This window comes from Crinia signifera, chromosome 2 (genome assembly GCF_055691185.1).
Source record: "Crinia signifera chromosome 2, ASM5569118v1, whole genome shotgun sequence".
Classification (NCBI taxonomy): Eukaryota; Metazoa; Chordata; class Amphibia; order Anura; family Myobatrachidae; genus Crinia; species Crinia signifera.
The window spans coordinates 367,327,924-367,336,203 of NC_139218.1; positions in this window are offsets into that span (position 1 = coordinate 367,327,924).

Sequence of the window (8,280 nt, forward strand, 5' to 3'; positions counted from 1 at the left end):
CCCTCCCTGTGGAGCTTCACTGTCTCGGCCATTTGGCCTGGCTCCTTATACAGGGCAGAGGTCCTTCATTTTTACTCATTTATTTACTATGTGGATATTTTGATCATAGTTTGTTTTCTTCCCTTGTGTGCTAATTGGGGCATTAGCTCTCTCGTCACTACTAGCAAAGCGGCAATACGTGTAGTAATATAACTGACAGGTGGTTGCCCCATTCTTTGCTCTCTCTCTCTTCCGTGTTAGAGAAACACAGTGCTGCAGACACTTACGGTGGTTGGTGTATCTGAACCCGCATTACTGCTGCTCATTTGATATGCAATGTGTCTTAGTGTTTGGGGGTTACCCAATCTGGTGCAATATTCATCTTCACTCAGCATAACGGTTTGTTGGTGCATCTTAACCCGCATTTGTCGCTGATTATTGATATGCAGTGTGTCTTTATGTTTTTTGTTTGGGGGCAACCCAATCAGGTGTAACATTCATCTTCACTCAGCATAACGGATGGTCTGAGCGTTAACAAATGCGCAGACTGATTTTTTTGAATGGCTGCGTAGCATTGTGAGAACTACATTTGGTTATATTTGAGGGTGATTGCTTGAACTTATTGGACTATCATTAAGCAGTTCTGTTCTTTATCTACATCCAAGTGTGTATGCTAGTGTGTGAATCGCACCATAGGCAATTTGTGAATGCTCTTCATCTGCATCCAAGTGTGTATGTTAGTGTGTGAACCGCACTATAGGTAATTGGTACATGCTCTATGATAAAATTACACAAACATATGTGCTTCTGATTTACTAGCACTCCAAGCCTGTGAGTTTGTATTACAACTAGGGCAATTAACCTTTGAACCCTTCTATTTATAAAATAAAATCTTTGCTACAATGTATGTCAGCAGATCTGCTATATAGCTGATTTGTTGCCATTTCAAGGCCACAGAGCAAATGCATTAATAATTGTACTATAAATAGCGGCCAAGGGAGAAAATAAAACAAAAAACTAAAAAATTAAAAGTTAAAACTGTACACATGTAAATGATTTTTGATATGCGTATTTAAGAAAGTTATTATTATTTATCTGCTTTTTCTGAAATTTTGAGTTATGCTGATCAATGATTATAATCCTTATCTCAAAATTAATTGAGACTAAACCGACAATGCCTCTTGGTTAAAGGCAATAAGGATATATGATGGTCAGCTTTTATAACCCAATGTATATTTACGCATACCAATCAGATGGATTCCTGTAAAAATCGAATAAATCGCCAGGATAGATTAAAAATTATTAATTATTAATTAATGATTAATTATTGATTAACTTTCTGGTTATTATTATTAATTAAGTTTTGGTTATTATAAACACTCAGCAATATATTTAAAAAAAAAAACACAACAAAAATGTATTAAAATTCTTAAAGTATTTTATTGAGTAACTTTGAGATTGGGGTATCAAGAGTGCACCCCACCCGAGTTTCTTTCTCTTTTTGATTTCCTTTTTAATGTTGGCCCCCACCTGGGGATCGTACAGTGTGGAATCAGGGGGAAAGCTCAGAAATGTGGTTATAGTTATATACTCTCCTCAAAGGTGAGGGAGACTCCCAATTTTTTGAACAGTCCCCCATACGCCTGAAAGAGTGGGTGGATCTCCTTCCTCCCACACACTTTGAATGTGAAGTCAACAGAATGGACAGATAATGCAGTATTAAGGGGGCAGAGTTACAATTATGCAAAATGTATTGGTTTTATCCCCACCTCCTTACCGCAGAACTGTGATTCGTCATGATAGGGGCGGGACCAGGTTCTCCAATCATTGCTCCAAAGTTGTCTGCTGCATCTTTATTTGAAAGAAGATAAGTGTGCTTTGTGGGCATTCAGGAAGTACAGTGAATACTGGATAGATTTTTTAATAACAGTTTGTGGTGATCTCACTAATGTGAAAATCAACTTTTTTCATCAGGAGGCAAATAGAGAGGAAAAGGTCATTGCCTCCCATTTATGTTCCACAAGAACACAGCCTAGTCTCCACGCAGCAGACATTCCAATATCATCTGAAAGAAGGTTTTGAAACGTGAGCATATTGAAATTCCCCTTCTTATATATTTATGGAGCGTAGAGTATAACTGAATTCAGGAAAATTAGCTTTCTAGCCCATAAACAACTCTGAACAGATTAAACGGCCTCCTAATGTATTTCGATCTATTTTAAATTCCGTTCAGCGATGAATTTGCAAATTGAAAGCAGATAATGAAGCATGTGCACTGAAACATAATGATTTGTAAGGTGAGAAGTTATGTGTGGAACAAGACAATTAATTCTCATACAATAGTTATCATGCAGTTGCTGGAGTGCTTTTCCTGTAATTGGAGCAGCTTGCGTAGCGGAGGCTGGATCAGTAGCAGGGCAGATGTGAATGACGACAGCATATATTCCCCGCGTTAGATATTAATGTATCTCTTGGTTATTGCCGTATTCTTTGATTTCGCTTTTTTTTCCTCTCTCCTGTTTGGATAACGTTACTGCATTTGCAGTTGTAGCCTAAGACATTGGGGGTTATTCTGGTTGAATTCGCAGGCTTGCAAGTCCACCAAACCCCGCCTTGCGAATGGTGGGCTGGCCACAGTGGCGTAACTATAGCTCCGCAGCCCCCACGGTGGCGGGGGGGGGGGGGGGGGGGTGCAGAGAAATTGGGGGCTGCGGGGGGGGGGGGGGGGCTGCGGGGCTATAGTTACCCGTGGTCTGCGTCTCGCCCGGCTCTCTGCCGGGACCTGCCTGACGTCACGGTCCCGGCCGGTTCCTGCTGCAATGAAAACTGACAGTTAGAGTCAGTTTTCATTGTAGCAGCAGGAGCCGGACGGGACCGTGACGGTCAGGCTGGTCCCGGCAGAGAGCAGGACAGGTACGGGTAAGAAGGGGGGGGGGGGGTGCCGAAAAAACTACGAAAAAAATGCGAAATAGTTAGTTACGCCCCTGGCTGGCCACCATCCATTCACACCCACTGGCTCCAAATGGATGTTTTACATAAACATCTGTTCGCAGCCTGTGGGGGAATACCCAAATAATTTGATGGTCGCCGACCATCGAATGATGTGGAGGGCACACGCACGCCTGAGGTTTCGAGGTGCGTGTGCACTCTGAAGGAAGTAGGCGGGCCTCTGACATCCGGTGATGTCATCTGCCCGCCCTCCTGCACCCGCCGCGTCATTGGCCCATTAGCATGAGAATGTCTAGGGTTGTCATGGGAACGCCCATGAAACCCTGGGCTTTCCCATATGCAAATGGCCCAACCTGCAGCCCCCCGCCCCTCTCCGCCCTGCCGCCTGCACACTTGGGAGCATGCACCTGGCAAACACCCTGTTTGCTGTGTATGCACGAACAGGCTGTTTGCACATGTGCAGAAATGACCCTGCGCGTACGCCCACCATTCATTCCCTTGCCGAGATTCTGGTCCGTGCAAGAATAAGGACCATTATCACTGATGAAAAAATGTAGTATTTAAATCACGGGAACGGGTCATAGGGTCGGTGGTAATTAGGTTGACCACTATAGGTCGACAGGCAATCGGTCGACACATAAAATTGCTTGACATGCACTGGGTCTACAAGGTCACTTTTATAAGCGTGTGCGTTCTCGCGGAAATCTGAGGATTTTCTCAGCTTATATCTGATGATGTCAGCTGCCCGCCCCGGGGCCCGCTTCACTGGGCCATTACCATGGGAATGCCCAATGTTTTAATGGAAACGCCCATGAAAGGCTGGGCATTCCCATTGGCGAGTATCTCTGCCCGCCACCCCACGCCCACTGGCCATAAGGTTGGGTGCGTGCACCCGGCGAACAGTCTGTTTGCTGTGGCTGCATGCCCCAAGCACATACGCAAAAATGTGCATGCACATTGAGAAAACATCGGCCCCACTAGCGAATGGACCAGAATAAGGGCCTATGACCACTTGCATAGTAAAGTATGAAAAGACACCTTTAAAAAAAAAAATGCATACAGTAAGAAACTCATGTCGATCTTTTCCATATCGACCTAATGCTTGTGTTGACCTAATGACCACGTCAACATAAAGCATGTCAACCTATTTCATGTGTAGTAAACCTAGTGACTGTTACTAGTGGTGGCCATAATGTCTTTCAAGCTAATGCTTGTAGGTCTATTGAGTGCGGCCCTAGGTCAGGAAATCTGAAGTTGCACAAAAAAGGTCACGGCATTATTGATGAAACTATAAGTTGTTTTTTTTATTTTTCATTTATTCTCTTGTGATATCTTAATGTACATAGAAACATAGAATTTGACGGCAGATAAGAACCACTTGGCCCATCTAGTCTGCCCCTTTTTTACCTCAAACCATATTTGATCCTTATTTCTTTGTAAGGATATCAATATGCCTATCCCAAGCATGCTCTTCACTGGCTCCCCATTCCTTTCCGAGTTCTCTTTAAACTCCTCACCACCACCTACAAGGCTCTCTCCTCCTCCACAGCTCCCTACCTCTCTTCACTGATCTCTATCCACACTCCCTCCCGTCCTCTTCGCTCCATCGCTGACCGCCGACTGACCTCTCACCTAATCACCTCCTCCCACTCCCGTGTCCAAGATTTCTCTCGCGCTGCCCCCCTGCACTGGAACAACCTCCCGCCACCCATCAGGCTATCTGATTCCCTTACCTCCTTCAAGCGCTCCCTCAAAACCCACTTTTTTCGACTAGCCTATCCCTCCTCCTAACCTCTTTTGATCCTCCTATCCTGCCTCCGTTCCCCTCCGTTCCTACTTATCCTATTGTATTTCGTTCGTCCACCCACCTATTTTTAGTATGTTAACTCTTATGAGCAGGGCCCTCCTTCCTCACATACTCACCCTACCTCATTACCTCACCTGTGCTCCTGTCCTGTTCTTCCCTTCCTCTACTTCATCTTCGGTCTCCTTGACTATTTTGACACCTACTTCTGAACTGATGCTGATTTTAGTTCTACCAGCTATACCCCTATTTATACTGTATCTTTCTACACACCCTGTACGTTACCTTGTAATTTGTTTTTTTTGTTTGCTATGTACGGCGCTGCGGACACTTTGTGGCGCCTTATAAATAAACGTACTACTACTACTACTACTACTGTACCACCTCTGATGGGAGGCTATTCCACTTAAGAGTAGTAGATAAGTGGAATAGCCTCCCATCAGAGGTGGTAGAGGCAAATACATTGGTACAATTTATACATGCTTGGGATAGGTATAGTGATATCCCTACAAAGAAATAAGGATCAAATATGGTTTGAGGTAAAAAAAGGGGTAGACTAGATGGGCCAAGTGGTTCTTATCTGCCATCAAATTCTAGGTTTCTATGTTTCTATGTTTTATACTTCAACTATATAGTGCCCTAACATTATATATCAAGAGAGAAGAAATGAAAAATAAAAAAAACAACTTATAGTTTTGTCAATAAAGCCGTGACCTTTTTTTGTGCAACTTCAGATTTCCTGACCTAGGGCCACGCTCAATAGATCTACAAGCATTAGTTTGACAGACATTAGGTCCATAGATGTTTCCAAAATGGGTCCAACAGCCCCATACTGCCCCCATACACCCACATATACACCCAAATCCGTGGCAGCGTCTCTGCACTGCAGACACAAGTCACTTGGAAATCACAGCTGTTTCCTAGTGAGGTTTCTCTGGGTGCCATGTTCCCGGAGACCTGCTCATGTGCATAATACAAGACTGTACTCCCCGTCAGAGAGGAAAGGGCCTGCGGGCCCTGTTTTGATGGTAATAGTTTTATCATTCGATATTTGAGCTGCCTGCATGCTTAAAGCAGGGCACAAAAGTAGAGGACGGCACCTAGAGGAACCTGGCGGTACTGCAGCCAGCAATTCTCAAGTATACACCTGGCCGCCAGCTCCTTAGATTTGTCCTCTGGTCGGAGATGCAGAGAGCGTTTCTGATGGCCAGCACTGATCAGCAAGGGGGGGTCTGGGTACTCATACTGTACCCTGGGCACTCCTTTGTCAGGGGGCCTTCCAGCTAGAGCACACTAACATCATTAGCTGTCCCTCTTATGCAGCAGCAAAACCAGGCAATCAGTAGGACTGTATGCAGTGCAGGCAGAGGAAAAAATTATGAAGGTTTCAGGTGCTCCTGACAGAGCTTTCCAACCAGAGAGATAGGTCAGGAGATAGGACCTATTCCAGGAGGTAAAACATGCTCTCAACCTGGATTTATTTCTTAAGTTATAATTCCCTTCACTTTTGGTAACACCTTTCTTATCACATTATATAGTTCAACCCAGGTGACACCAATAACACAGTAAGAGAGAAGTCCATGTACTGTAGACCATTTGTCCCTCCTGAAATGGGTCATTTTGGGAGGTAAGTACAATCTAATACCCCCCCCCTCCACACACACACACTTTTCAACAGGGCCCCCTGTCTTAAGTGCACCCCCAAGCCTTAATCTGCCACTGATTGTTTGGATGTCTCCTGGGACAGACAAATTGACTCTGCAACAGCAAGTGCTCTACATGACACTGTGAACCACACAGGTGCTGCTGTATGTACAGGTACTGCTGTACGTGCAGATGCTCGGAGGTAAGCATCTACATTGCCTCTGGGAGTAAACAGGTAACTTTTGGGTAGATGTATGAAGCAGTGATAAGGGAGGAGAAGTGATAAAGTGCCTGGTACTTGATCACCGACCAATCAGCTTCTTACTGTCCCTTTTTAAACCCTATGGAAATTAAGTGGCAGACACCAAAAGGTAACTGTCACTTTAAGAAGCGCGATCCTGCTCAGTAATTCAATGTCCATACGTTTATAATGAAAAAGTATAAATCAATTTATTAAAACAATATAATAAATAATATTATTATCCCCCAAAAACACAATTCATGAATTGCAATTACACAAAACAGATAGGACAAGGACAGACAACACATAACATATAGTATAAAAGCTGGGTAATAGCTGGGATTGGCCGATTGGTTCAGTCACTGGATAAATGAGGCTTTATGTAGAATATATCTAGAGGCAATTTTAGAACTTTCAATATAGTTACCAGTCCTGTACATTTGGTTCCAAGGCGATGCGCTGATAGTAGTGGTATTTAACCCTCAGGTCAGTCTCTCCATCTGTTTATTTACCAGAGATTGATCCGGAATTGCTGCAATGGGGACCTTTCCTGCTGGACCGGCCAGCTGGGTGGTTAAGATATTTGTAATCCACATATACTTGCGCTGAACAGGAACACTGCACATATACGACCAGCGGTGGGTATGGGCTCAAAAACGCGTTTCTCCGCCTGTCACTGGAGTCGGCGGCTTCCTCAGGAAGCCGCCGACTCCAGTGACAGGCGGAGAAACGCGTTTTTGAGCCCATACCCACCGCTGGTCGTATATGTGCAGTGTTCCTGTTCAGCGCAAGTATATGTGGATTACAAATATCTTAACCACCCAGCTGGCCGGTCCAGCAGGAAAGGTCCCCATTGCAGCAATTCCGGATCAATCTCTGGTAAATAAACAGATGGAGAGACTGACCTGAGGGTTAAATACCACTACTATCAGCGCATCGCCTTGGAACCAAATGTACAGGACTGGTAACTATATTGAAAGTTCTAAAATTGCCTCTAGATATATTCTACATAAAGCCTCATTTATCCAGTGACTGAACCAATCGGCCAATCCCAGCTATTACCCAGCTTTTATACTATATGTTATGTGTTGTCTGTCCTTGTCCTATCTGTTTTGTGTAATTGCAATTCATGAATTGTGTTTTTGGGGGATAATAATATTATTTATTATATTGTTTTAATAAATTGATTTATACTTTTTCATTATAAACGTATGGACATTGAATTACTGAGCAGGATCGCGCTTCTTAAAGTGACAGTTACCTTTTGGTGTCTGCCACTTAATTTCCATATTGTCTCTTAAAAGGGATCAGCACTCCCTGTGTAAGAAGCAGCGATACTCCTGCACAGCTAACTGAGAATAATTCTTTATATATATTTTTCTTTATATTGTTTTCTTTTTGCTGCTATTATTTTGGAGAATACTGTCCTTTAACTCTGTCTGCAAATACAGATCTAGCACGACTAGCGCTACAGAGTGGCCCTAGGGTCACTAACTCTCTTCTGGTTTTTGGTCCTTTTTAAACCCAGCCAGTTACTAAACAGTCAGGAGCTGATTGGCCAGTGAGAAAGGGCCTTATTCTAGTCCACTCTTTCTGACAAAATCCTTCTTAGATGGACAAAACCATGTGCACTGCAGGGGGGAAGATGTAAAATGTGCAGAGA